The following is a 14509-nucleotide window of genomic DNA, read 5'->3' as shown; positions in this document are numbered from 1 at the left end:
TCTTCCCCCAGAGGCTGGTTGGGCACTGCCCAGGCTCCCCAGGGCAGTGGGCACAGCCCCAAGGCTGCCAGAGCTCAGGGAGGGTTTGGCTGATCCTCTGGGGCACAGGGGGTGACTCTTGGGGCTGGGCCTGTGCAGGGCTGAGGGTTGGACTCAATGGTCCTTGGGGGTCCCTCCCAATTTGGGATATTCTGTAATTCTGTGATTCTTCCATCTTTCTGCTCTGTATGTAGCCATGTCCTTGAGCACTGTGAATCCCAGTTTTGGAACAGAGCAGCACTGCAGAACAACACGGGAGCAGCAGCTCTTTCACGGAGCAGAGGAGGCACATGAGGGTTTATGGCTGGTTGCAGGAGGTCCTCAAGAAAAGAGAGCTGGAGGAAATCAGAAGTCACCCTTAGTGAGCTGTTTGGACGTACCAAGGTGTCACTTCTGCCACTGCTTGTTAGTAAAAGGGGGGCTCCAGGCATGGATGCCCTGTTGGACAACATCCCCCAGCTATCACAGGGAATCACAGAAAGGTTTGGGTTGGAAGGGACCTGAAAGCTCATCTCATTCCACGCCCTACCATGGGCAGGGACACCTTCCCCTAGCCCAGGTTGCTCCAAGCCCCGTCCAACCTGGCCTTGGACACTCCCAGGGATGGGGCAGCCACAGCTTCTCTGGGCAACCTGTTCAACCAGGCAGCTGCCAGTATTCTTACTTTTTCTCAGCCACTCCATTTGCATAACAAATGGCTGAGTTCAACTGATAGATCAGGGATATTATTCCTACCTCTAAATAGAGAAATGCAACTGCTGTTTTAAATTCATTTATTATAATTGCATCATTCTGGGAAAAAAAAATAATGCATTCATTTCCCAATAAGAGATCACAGATTCCAAATTATCGAACTATGTAAGTCAAAAGGGAAATCTGAGCCAGGCAGGCCAAAGTGTGCCACTGTCTTTACAATTTATATTTACTTGCTCTACATTTAGAATAATCCTTCTCTTCCCCCAGGCCTAGCACAGACAATTTATCAATTTTACAAAAATGATAAAGGCAGCAATAAATAATAATAATAATAATATATAACAACTGTGCGAGTGATGAATTACAAAGCAGAGAGTGGAAAGGGGAATGAAACCACAGCACAGAAGCCAGTTTGCAGGGCTGAGTACACAGGCTGAGCTATTTTTCTGGCATTATGACAATGAGGAACATTTATGGGAGTTTGCAAACAGCTTAGAACACAAATCATTTTGTTTCAGGTTATATTTATAGGGCTTAGTTAAGGGTTTTTTAGTATCCATTAAAATCCAATGTTCAAAGGTTTATAGCTCAGCTGTTAAGGTCTTATCCCTAAGGATCAATTGTTTTGTGTTGTTCGGGGAATTATTATTATCATTATTGTTTGTACAATTCAGTTTAACTTGTTTAGGCTAATGTGAAGATACAGAACTCAAAAGCTAGAGTTCTTGTTTGAGAAAGAAGATAAAAGGTGGCTTTTTGTTATTTATGCTTTGTTTCAGATACGATTTCTGCAACTATTTTATCTTACCAATCAATTGAATCTCTCTTTGTGTGGGTTTCAGTAGCCATGTTGTGCTCAGAGTTGCTGCAGCCTGCAAAAGAGAGCAACCCCTGTGCAGTGTTATTGATGTTGTATTGCTGCTGCTCTCTGTTCATTGCTCTAAGAGAAAAGAAAAATAATTTTCAGCTGAAATGATATAATTTTTCATAGGTCATGCGCTTTAGTTGGTAGAAGATGAGATCTATATTGAAAATAGTCATGGTGTGTCTAGGGCCTGATCCAAGTCTTAATGCTGTTTTCTTCTTCGTTTCTTCCATTTACTAAGATTCTGTAAGAAAGATGCTGTATTATCCTGCACACTGTACACACACAGTGAGAGTAACCAAATCCTAGGAATGTACCAGTTAATAACCCAAAGAGATGAAAAGTAGAGGGTTGACAGGAGAAGAGACTTAGTGACTTGCCTGAGGTGATCCTGATAGCCAGTGACAGAGGTGGATCTCCTGAGTCCCAGCCCAGAGCTATCTTTCCTCCATCATCTTGCTTTTCAACCCACAGTGAAGTATTTTTGGTGAGAGGTGAGTCAGATCCAAAGAGTATTGCTGGATCACTCCTAGTTAGGTGGATATGGAGGGTTAAGGACCTGACATGTAGGGAAAAGGGCAAATAAGATATCTTATAGTTGTGTTTCATAAACAAACACACGGGCAGTGAACTGTGTACCTTGAGAAAAAATATTTCAAATTTTTAAGTGCATCTATCTGTGGAATTAATACCGTGGCTGTCCTTATTTAAATCATTTCCTGTTGTATCCACCTTCGTGGCAGTATTTCCCAGCTGTTTCTTGTTTAATTCTAAATATTCATGACATTAATTCTATTTAAGTCCTATGCTGTTATCTGAGACAAAATGTCAACATTTTATGACAAACTCCTGTATCCACTGCATAGAGTGTCCCCAAGGAACCTGTTTGCTGTGGCTGACTATCAATCTCTGATGGAAAACCTGATTGACACCAATAAAAGCTTGGTAGTTTTCATTTCCCCATTTAAAATGATCCAAACAGCTCAATAGCCATCTGAGATCTTTAGAGTGTTTTTAGCCTGTACATAATTCATCATCTCAATTATTGTGCTTTTTTAACTTCTAATTTTGGAATGTCAGAACTTCTCCATCAGGTCAATAAAGCATCCAGCTCTTTTTACCCTTTCCTCTCGTGGTGCAATCACAGAGGACCCCAGGTTCCTTTTGGGCCCTGGAGAAGCATCTTTTCATCCTCTTTACTTCCTGCCAAAACCCTTTATATGGATTATTCTTTTTACTTGGCTGTATGAACTGTAAGCTCTGGACTGTCCAAGATCTGTGATACATGGAGGGGAAAACAAGTTGTTGCCTCCAACCTCTTGATTCTGCTTTCCAAGTTAACTCAGCCCTCACTTAGTTGTTGGGGTGGTTTTGTTTTAGTTTTTGTTTTTTTTTTTTTGGTTGTAATTTCTATTTCTGGCAGCGATGAAGAAAGGAAGAAACTCTCAGACCCCAGACTGTGAATGTAATGCTGAGAGTAAGAAAAATGTTTAAGAGGAGTCTCTGTGAGATACTGAGGTCAGCATTTGGCCATCTGGCAGTTGGGAACAGCCATGTGTGAAGGCACGCCAGGCACCTGCTGAAGGCAGAGCTGCAGTAGCAAAGCCTTCAAAGATTTGCTGGCTGCTCTCAGCCATGGCATGGGTTTCATTTGTAGCTTCTCTTATCGAGCACAATTTCTAAATGAGGATGGTTGCTTCACTTTAAGGACGTACAAATGACTTGCCCTCACCTGTCAAGCATGATCCTTGTATTTTACCAGGCCCATTATGAACGCAATCTTTCTGTCGAAAATTTGCATACCTCCTTTCTTGAAAAGTAATGACAGCAATTTCTTTCCCTCCGCTCACTTTCTGAGTGTCTCATTTAGCAGCACCTGGGAAACCGACAGGCGCAAAGATGAGAAGTGAAAGAGAGCAGTTGATTAAATCATCATCAAGTCGGGCCTCAGAAAGTCAATTCTGCTTCCCGTCTGCAATGATATCCTTTTATCTTAAAGTAATGAGCTATGGCACTTTTGCATCCGGTAATGCGATAAGTTCTATTAGCATGTTCCATTTGCTTCACAAGCAAGGGCAAGTCATTTCAGCAAGCTCATATCACTGCAATCAAAGCAATTGGCTTCACAGGCAGAGAAGAAAGAGGAAAGGCTCAGGGTGATTTTTATGGATCACAACACAGTGGAAAAAATAGATTCTTGTATTATTTTAACCCGTAACATGCTTTGCTTCTTGTCCATCAAGATATTTTTATTTCATTAGCCTGTAAGTATCTGAAAGACTCAAATTCCAAACAGAACTCATGAGCTAAAACCAAGAGTTCTGAAAAATAGGAACCTTTTCGTATACAGATAACACTGGCTAGTGCAGTATTAGGCACTGACTTCATTAACAACTGATTAGTTTAAGTCTTTGCTATTGAATTGGTCCACCAGTATAAATGCACATTTGTATTATTATTTACTATTATTTATTTTTTGAACCCTGACAAAGTAGTCATGAGTTGAGAGGATGCTAAATATGACATTACACACTGCAAATTGTCATCAGTTGAGAGGAGGCTAAAAATAACATGACACACTGCACGTTGCCTACAGCCAGCAAGGCAGGTAAGGAGGCAGCAAAAGTGCATTCTGAGTCCCAGGGCAAGAGGCATGGAGGCATTTTTTCATATGAACATTGAGGAGCTGAGACAGAGGCTTCATCCTTTTATTGCAACAGAGGAATGACTTCCTAAAATCAAGATTTTGGCACTCAGTGCCTGGTGCCCAGTTGGTCTGGTGGGATTTGGGTGCCTGAGGTGCAGCAGGCACTGTCTGAGGGTGCTGAGCTGAGTAATGTGTGTCATCCTTAGTTTTCCAGTGGTACATCTGGAAAGCACATTTAGTCCTCCACTGACAGTGGTGGGAGCATCATCCTGCTCTTTGGGTGTGGCTGGATGGGCCTGGAGCAGGTGTGGGAACACTGGTTGATGGCACTGTGAGGAAGCCACTGGGAGTGATAACTGGGGGAAAGAAGTTGCACTTTCCCAAGAACTGCAGTCCCAGCTCAGTTTCCAGGGAGTAAAGAAAACGTGTTTCTTTCTCTCCATCCTTCTCCGGGGCTGTGCCTGGAGGTGCCTGAGGATGCCAGTGATGTGTCCCTGGGGTGACATGGAGCCTGTGCAGCCAGGAGGGACAGAGGGGGACAGCTTTGTCCCTGGCAGCCCCCAGGCAGGTCCTGCTGCTTCCTGAGCCATGCACAGCAAGCCTCTCAGTCCCTCCCATTGACATACAGCCCCCAGCCTTCCCCTTCAGGTGATATCCCTGGAAATACAGGGGTCAACACAACAAAATCAAACCTCAGAATAGGACTTGTGTTTGGGTGTCTTTTTGGAGAGGAATCCCCCTTGGCTTTGCAAAGAATCTCCCTGTGGCCTCCTAGGAATATATGTGCCTCCCATCACTTCCCAAGGATATAAACACATCCTATAGAAGTATAAAGTCCATCATCTTTATCATGGATAGCAATTCAATTTTAATACTGAGAATATAATTCTTTTCTACCAAACCATTGTTTTGTTGATGGTAGAAATAAAAGGAGCCGCTAATTGTGTCATTTTTCTATGTGAAACAATCATAAAAGCCCTGGGAGTGAAGAATTAAAAATAGTTAGAGCTGAAAGGGGTTCTAAGTTCTGAAGTTTGTCAGTTTGTCATTGGTGGAGAGATGGACAAGAATATTGTAAATGTCAGTGTGAACATGGCTGAGGTCTGGGTTTTTCCTCCCATTTTCTTCAGATTTCTGAAGGGGGCCAAGATAACTTCAGATGCCCAAGGCTAATATGTTTCATCTGAAGTGAAGTATTTTGGATAAAATGGAATTCAGATTAAAGGTCAACATTGCAATCTTTTGTCCAGACTAAGGTAATTTGTGCAAAATGGGACTTTTTGGTGAATAATCTGTAATTTTAGCTTTTGAGAAGGCAGACCTTAAACTTCTCAGACCATCTCTGTTTCAGAGTCATTCCTTACAGTGAATCACAGTGGATAATGGTGAGGAATTGCTAAGCAGACTGTGATGTTAACCAATTTGTGAGATGCTATATATAAGATTCCTTGGCAAGGAGCTCCATGCTGAATGCTACTTGCAGGCAAAGTCACAGATAGGAAGGTAAAAAGTGGAATTCTTGCTCTTAGTTTCTTTGTGACTCTGCCTGTCTCCATTTCATCAATTAGAAAATTGCCCATTTATTCCCTGTCTGTGTCTCCTTTCATCTAGGAGATGTTTTTTTCTCCTTTTTTCTTGGAAGCAAAGGTCTAATTGTGTAGCTAAAATACCATCTTTGCCCTTTCCAGGGCTGTCAGTTTGTCATTGGTGGAGAGATGGACAAGAATATTGTAAATGTCAGTGTGAACATGGCTGAGGTCTGGGTTTTCCCTCATTTTCTTCAGGTTTCTTTTCAGCAGACAGATGAGTAGAATCACTTTGTTCAGCGCTGGCGTTGCGGCAGCACTGACTCCTTTGGTGGCAATGATAAATGGCTCCAAGGTATGAAATAGCTGTTCCAGCAAAGTCCATTGAGCAGAATAGAGAACAATGCCCTCCTCAATGTCATTGTACATGAGATATTCAATGATTGCCACTTTTTGCACAAGAATGTGTTCAATCAGCAAAGTACAGAGAAATCCAGGGTGTTGCTTCAGCCTGAATGAGCTGGTGAGGTGGCACAGACCTTTACTCAGCTTGATTTGGACCAGGCTCTCTCAAGTTATTAAAATGGGCTCAAATTAGAGCTGCAGCCACATAGGGTGTCTGATTTTTGAATCGTGGCATTGGGATCAGGCTCATTCTGTGGGTGCAGTGGGGGATGTGCTGTGCATTTTAACTTCCTCCAGCTGGGGCAGGGGGCTGGGGAGGTGCAGCTGATCTTTAGCCTGATCTTCAGTTTTCCTTTTCTTCTGCAAAACTCCACAGCAATTATACCTCAAAGAGGAATTGGAAGGTTCTTTTTCCACTTCCCACTGCAGTCACATGTGTGCATATTCCGGGCATCTGCTGCTTCCACAGCCCTGACCCACAGCAGGGGTTCGGGAGGTTCAAGCTGGGGCTGAAAGAAGAGCTTTATGTTTTGTTGGTAGAAAGAGCTCTTGAGTTTGTGTCTTCTCACCTGGGGCTGATTTTAGCAATAATTATTTGAATTTTGACTGCAGCACACATATGAAAATGCAAGTTCCTGGGTCATTGACTGTGATTAGCGTTTCTTGAGCAGGAAGTTGCAGAAATACTGCCAGGGGAAGCTTGAACACTTGGCTCATGTGTGTCAAGTGACATGGTGGCTGGTGGCCACTTTGGTTCTCAAAGGGCTTGGAACAGTTTAAGTGGTAACTATGGCCACTTTGTGCAAGTCACTCAGTCTGGTCTCGTTATTACCCCTGATTATGTAGAAACTGGGAGCAACCTTAATATTTCCATATATCCTGTAAGGTTTTGTTCTGTGGAGCTAATTTTGAGTGATCTTTATTTGTCCTTGCTTGGGTTTGGCTGGTGGTGCTGTAGGTCCTTTGGGAAAACTTTTGAGTCCCCTCTGGCCAATACAAGACTTTAAAATAGCTATTGTGCAGAATCACTGAGGGGCCTGTCAGGCTTTGGTTTGAAAAGATCTCACAGCATTTTGGGCCATGCACATTTAAGAAGTTGGCCATGGGTGCTGTGGGTGCTCTGCAGTTCTGCTCCTCTGGCTCGACCTGAGCTGGGGGATGGATGGGGCAGTTGTGGTAATGGAGGCCAAATTTGGACATTTGGCTCTGGGCTATTCTCAAGCCTGGCCTGGGGTACCTGTGATCAGTCACAGCTTGTGTTCAGTGTGGAGACAGTGAACGCCTTGAGCCTGAGAATCAGAGCAAGAAGCCTCTGTCTGTTTGTTCAGGTGTAAAATGTGTCTGCAGCCTCCTTGTCCTGATTTGTCACATTGTCACTCGCAGCTTCCGGTAGAGCGGGTGGCAGCTCTCCAAAAATCAGGTCATGCTATCTCCAAATGATATTTTGGATTCCCAGTTATTTTCAGAGCATTCCAAGGCAGCCTGTGCACAGAGCCATGGTTTCCTGACACAAGACATGAGAGAGCACTGAAAAATGAGCTTTTTGTAATAGACACAAAGTACTAAAACTCAGCCCGAAGCTGAGGCCACTACAAAGTATTTCCATCACTTCAATTCCTAAACAGTCTGGTGCTCTGAGAACCACAAAGCACTTAAATCATTTTACTTCTTCCTGTGGCTCTGGGAGGTAGAGAGATGCTGGAGGAACTGAGGAATTGAGCGAGCAGGGCAGACTCGAGCCTTCAAATTGACCAGTAATTCTGAATAATCAACTTCACGGTTGTCAGCTTTGGTTTCCAGAATGTGTTCTCCAACTGTGAGGCTGCAGGAGATGGAAACACCTTGTGCTTTAGCACCTCTGGGGAGAACAAGCATCCAAAAATGTGAAGGAGCACATCAGAGCTCGGGACACTGGGGCTGTGTGTGAGTGCCTGCCTGTGGACTGTCAGACCTGGGACGAACAGTTGCTCCAGTTCTGTTTCCAGGTTGGGTAGGAAACATCTTTCTTCTCTCTTTTTGGCATTACCCATGCACATAAATTGTCTGATTAGTGGATGTGCAGAACATGCCCATGCTGTGAGTATCCTGCACACAGACGTGGGTGGGTGCTGCACGTAAACACAACCCCAGTGCAGTGCTTAGAGCCCTTTCCTCCTCTCCCTCCTTTTTTTATTTCCCTCCAGCTTGTCCATAAAATGCTGCTGTTGGCCCAGGAAAGCGCTGCTGGACGGTGGGTCCTCCCTCGTGTCCAGCCCCTCTGGATGAGGGCAGTCACTACCCAGTGCAGGGGCTGCTGCTGTGTCCACGGAGCCGGGCTGGGCAGAGCTGTTTGCTGAGTGCATTTATTGCCTTTGCATAATTTATGAACTGGAGGGGTTTGACCATCATTCGTCTCTGCCAGAGGCTGGCACGGAGGGCTCTGGAGGCTGGAGCTGTAAATTGGATGGTGCACTCCTGCTGAGCTCACAGCAAAGTCCTCGGGTCAGTGTGGGAATTTAATACCAGGAATGGAAGTGTTTTCTCCGAGTGCCATGTGGGCTCTGAGCAGCAGAGGCTGTTCTGGCAGCCACGGTGAGTGGCCAAATCACGGAGCTGTCAGTCACTGGGCACGTTGTGGAGGGAGCAGGAGCATTTTTAATCGGCTTGGCATCCGTGCTGCTTCCATAATGGACACCAGTAGGTCTCAGTCCTTCGCCATATGCTTAACTCTGGAGACAAGGTGCTTCTGGGTATAGCAGTAATTATTTGATGTGGAATTAAGCGGACCTTGAAATTAGAACTGGACTGTCGGAAAGCAGCAGGTTTAACACTTTGGTGGAAGCAGCTTCCCACCGACACCACTCTCTGCAGATCCACTTGGATTCAGGATGTTCCATTGGCAAATTCAGATGTCAGTGCTGGCAAGCTCTCTGCTCCCCAAGTACCTCCACGCTGCAGGGAACACAAAACCCTGAGCTTTTCCAAGCTTATGAGACGGGAAAAACTACAGCAGAGGAGAGATTCCTTAAACCAGACAGAAAATGGGGGGAAAGGAGAGGCAGCAGAGTGCTGTGAGCACAGCTGGGTCACAGGACACCTGCACATGAACCCTGTGGCTAAAAGGGAATCATTCTGGCATGCTTAGAGATCCACTCTTTGCCCACTTTGTTTTGGATTCAGGTGTTATGATCAGGACTTGGAGTTTGCCTGGAGGACAGGAAGGGACACAAGCAAATGAAGCAGTTGCTCCTGAGCTGCCTGGTTTGGGGATGGGCCTGTGCAGGGCTGAGGGTTGGACCCGATGATCCTTGTGGGTCCCTTCCAACTCAGGAGATTCTGTGATTCCGTGCTGTGATTTTCGTGGATGCAAATCCATGGGCAGGTTTGCTTTTCTTTGTAAATGTAGGGCCTTGCTCACCCTCACACCAAAACCTCATATAGGCAGTCATGATAAGTCAAAATGTACAATATTTACAGGGTAAGGAATGAGTACTTTATATCAAAGCCATGCTGTTCTAGAAATGTGCAGTTTTCCTTCTGTCAGTTAAGTACACCCTTCACTCATTTGAACATTGTGTTTTTCAAAGTTCAAGCTAAAATTGTCCCATATCTTCATGTTCTCTCTCATTTGTTTGCGACCAGAGTATTTAGGTACAACTAGTGCTATATAAATCATTTCAGCTATTAAAAAAATTTCACTTCCATTTCTATTTGGAATTAACTGCATGAAGATTGTAATTTTATCCAATCTTAGGTTCATTTAAAATTAGTTGAAAAATACACAGAAATAGTTCCAGTTTTAATTTGTTAGTGTGTAGCTCAGTGGTGTGGGGAAGGTACCTTTTCACCCCCTGTTCTGATGAAGACAAGGAAAAAGGCCAGTGAAACAGAAAAGTTATAATTACACAGGACATAGATGAGTTGATTTGTGCAAATCAAGTACATGTATTTGTGAGTGTATTTGGCTCTGTCTATTCACATCCCACTGTAGAGTTAACCTTTGGAATTCACAAAATATAACTCATTTCAAAGCAATTTGGTTGTCATATGAAAATACTCAAAGATGCATTAAATATGATATAAATACAGAAAGGGCTTTACTGAGGGCTGTAATAACCCAGCACACTCAGCTGGTCCTGGGGCTCCTGTTCCTTGGAAACATCTGCCATTAGATCTGCAGAGGTGTGAGTTCACCCTTGGGTGATACAAACAATTCAGTCCTCTGGAACCTAAAATTGTAGATTTAAACAAACCAAACCAAACCCACAGAATGAGGTGCAGTTACCCAGAACTGAGTGGGGTGGATCAAACCTGTGGTTTTTTGAGTCCTATTTCCAGCACAGCTTTTGTACTTCTAGCAAACGTAAATGAGTTTAGGGTTTCTGGTGCTTATCCCTAAGGAACCTTGACTGCTCTAGTCCTGCTCTATTTCTACTGTAGTGAAAGTTATTAAGAAGTTGAGCAATGGCAGTTGAAAATTATCAACTGTTTTGATAGTATCAATTTTAAATATAAATACTATTTTATAGTATTATAAGTGTTTACTGTTGGCGTGTTTTTGCTTCCCTGTGAGCTCTGAATTCTTTAGCTCAGCAGCAGTGAGCAAAGCCACAGGGTGAACCTTCCATGTCCTCCTGGAAAGGGGCAGCCTTGCAAATGTTCCTCTTTGGGATGGGCAGACCTGAGCCATGTCCACACCCTGCTGCCTGAGGAGCCTGTGGAGCCCATGGATTGGCAGTGTGGAGAACACTGTCTGTCAGAGCAAAGCAAACCAGTCCTCTGTGACTGTTCTAATTCTCCCCTGATCCAGCTTTGGAGTCTAAACCTGCACCATCAGCTCCTGTGCCCGTGGACTGAACTGACAGAGGGTTTTGAACATGGCTTTTGGTGTTTGCAAAGCAGTGTTCATTGTTCAAACATACAAATGTATCCTCTTCCACAGCAAGGGGGGGAAATTCCCTCCCATACAGTACGTGAGCTTGCTCCTGGAGGTGCCAGAGGTGATGCCCAAGGTTTATGAGTTATCAGCTGTCTTGTTCACACAAATATTTCTTCTTTTTTTTTTTTTTTGTTTTAGCAAGTTTTTCTTACCTGTGTTTTTTCTCTTTTTGTGTTTCAGTGTGACAGCGACAGTGATCAAGAAGAAAAGGTAAGGAGGAAAATCAGTATGGGAGCAAAACTAATTTGTTGGATTTGTTGGATTCCCTTATTCCTCTTAATCTTTTACTTATTCAGTGTTTCTTTGTGGACTGATCTAAAGCATCTCTGTACAAAGAAAATGCGTTCTTTAATTTAAATTTGGAATAGACCTCCAAGGAAAGGGAATTCTAATGAATATTTTGGAGGCTGCACAATTCATCTTCAAGCATATTGATGCCTCAGTTTGTGTGGGTTGTTTATGAACAGCAGCCTCACTACCAACCCTTTCCACTGCTACATTTCCCCTTGGAAGTTGTAACAGCAACTGAAGCTGTTTGTAACCCTCACTTTTTCACTTCTTAACACATATTTAACCACTGTTAGCACCTGTTTTGCTTCTCTGCAGGCAAGGGTCTGCAAATTCAAACTGTTGTGGTTGAGATACATATATATATAAATATATATTTTTTTTAGAAATGACATTTGGAAACTGTACATTAAGTGACACAACTTGCTGCTAATTATCTCCCTACTTTTGGGTTTCTAAGTGGGAAAAGGGAAGAATGTCATACTGAAAGAGTCAGGCAATTGTCTGCAATGCTGTTTATTGTTTAGAAGACTAATAGTATTGAAGAACTGGCATCCACACTGATGCATATTTTTATCCATTATTTTATGTTGTGAACAGACTAACCTTTCTTTGGCAAAACTGAAGTAATCATTGCAGAAAAACTGGTGCAATTTCTTTATTTCCAGGTTGGATTTTGTGACTTTTATTTGTATGTTGAGCCTTAAGGGGTGTTTTGATAATGTAATGACTTTTGCCTCCTCTTTCACTGGATAAATTGGGGGATGGAAGTCGGGGGAGGGTAAAATAATGTCAGAAAATATTGTTCCTATGATAATGTTGAATTGCTTAGAGTTTCATGAGTGGTTCTGTTAACTAGCTCCAAGGCAAGCCAAGAAGAGGAGAGATGACCATGCTGGTGTGCAGCTCATCCAACAGACAAGTACAAATATGTTGGAAAATCTGCAAGGAAACAATGAACACAGAAATCACCTTCCATGAATTTAATCGGTTTTCTACAGGATTTATGTAGCAGGAAGACAAGGAAATTCTCAAACCATTCTGTCTATAACCTCCAAAGCTTTGCCCTTCAGCTTTTCCAGTAATTTCCCAAGTAGAGGATTTTTTCCTCATGTTTCTTAATAATTTGCTAACTATTTTAAAGAACCACTGTTTACTTTGAACTGCAGTGATTTTCCTTGCATAAGGGAACTAATCACTGGAGTTAATCAGTGTGACAACAGAAAGGGGAGGTTTTGTTGGGTTTTTGCACAGAATATTAACCTGCACTTTTCGATATGAATTTTTAATGCATTACCATTACATTCCATCCTGTGAAGTGATTATTCATTTTCAGGATGTTCCTTATGCAGTGGAAGATGATAAACTGAATTTCAGCTCCTATGTTTATGGCACCCAGAACTAAAAGTGTAATTTCCTGTCTCTGCTGCATTTATGGAGCTGAACCTCTGGCTGTTTCAGTGAATTTTTCTCCTGCAGCACTCCTGTATAAAAAGGCAGAGAGGCAGCTTTTGGGGATGGTGGGGGGATGCTGGTTCAGGGACTTTCCACTGCACAACACAAGAGAAACTCAGGATTGTACCTCCCACAGAATATCTCTGCGGGCAGGATTAAAAATCCAGATGAGTATTTCATCTCTGTGATCAATATTTTGTCTTCCCCCTAATGAAATGAGATTAAGTGCAGATCCAAATATCCCTAATAATTTAGAGTTTTTCAAATCCCAGAACCAGACCCAGCTTTGAGCTCTGTAGCTCAGGCCCAGTTCTAACAGGCTCACTCTGGCATATTTATTCAGGCTGTGCTGGCAGCCTAGGCAAAGATCTAAAGGCCTTGTTCTGCTGTTAATTTGAATTCAGCATATGTAGCCTGTTATAAAATGCGAGACATCATCATTTGAGCAGGTCAAGCATATTCAGATGAAGACAAATGGTGCTTATTTGATTTTCTTAAAATCAGGAAATGAAAAAAGTGCTCTCTGGAGAAATCATGTTCTGCCTGACTTAGATGATAGACCAAGGCATGTACCCCAGATAAGAACAGGCGCTCGTCGCTGGGTTTTATCTCTGAAGGACGGTGGGGACTGTCAGCTCGCTGACATGTGCATTATCCATGTCATTTTAAACAAAGTGACCTGTAGAAAAGTGCACTCTGCCGTGACGTGATAATGGGCTGTTGGATGACAGGTAAAGTACACACTATAAAGGAGGCTGTGCGTTATTCCTTTGTTTAACTGACAAGTAGAAACTTCTTTTCTTCAGACAGGCAGGATCTTTTAGATCTCTTTCAATAGGGCCCGGAAGATTTTTCGAATTCCTGCTCGAAATAAAATAACATTTTTTAGGATGAAAAATTCCTGTGAGCACAATGCCCTGGGAAAAGTGAGGGCGCCAGATCTCCATGCAAGAGGTTGATTGTTTCATAAATAGTGCCCAACAACCCCAGTTTCCATTAGTAACCAGGGGAGCTGAGGGTGCTCAGCAGGACTAGAAATTTGAAGATGCTTGACCCAAATGTCTCATATCATGGTGAAGGTATTGGCCTCCAGCTGTGGAGCTGCTCTAACAGAGAATTGTCAAGTTGCTCTTCGTCGGACCTCGGTCAGTGTATCTTGAGGATTGTGGAGCCTGGAATGTTTCCAGGAAGAGGAGATCTATTTTTCTGTAGGACTATCTCTTGCAGATTTTGCTACCCTGTAGTATACAGAATATAGGGTATATTGCTGCAAAGGAATTCTGTACTCAGTCTTCAGAAAATGCAAAGGAAGCAATTTTGCTTCATTTAGGATTTTTGAGGGCAAACTCACACTGATCCTTCTAGGAGACCTATGAGAAGTAGAAGTGATGCATGACAGCTACATATTCCTTCTAGAATAAATAAGACCTGGAATCCAGAAAGCCAGACCAGTGCCTTAGAATAAAAATTGGCAGGTTGGTCTGATGAAAGGTGTGGGACAGATCGAGGGGCTGAAAGATGAGTGGGTTCAGGTCTGACTGGGTGGACCACTGTGAAGTAGGAGAATGCAGGAAGGGGCAGGATGTGGGAGACTGAGGAGCAGATGGATAGTGAGTGGTGGCAGAGTAGGAAAGGCAGTGTCTCCTAGGCTGGCAGTATTACTTTTTTCC

The sequence above is a fragment of the Corapipo altera genome, unplaced genomic scaffold, assembly GCF_003945725.1.
Source record: "Corapipo altera isolate COAL_440 unplaced genomic scaffold, ASM394572v1 105, whole genome shotgun sequence".
NCBI classification, from domain to species: Eukaryota; Metazoa; Chordata; class Aves; order Passeriformes; family Pipridae; genus Corapipo; species Corapipo altera.
Note: the sequence above shows the minus strand (reverse complement) of the source record.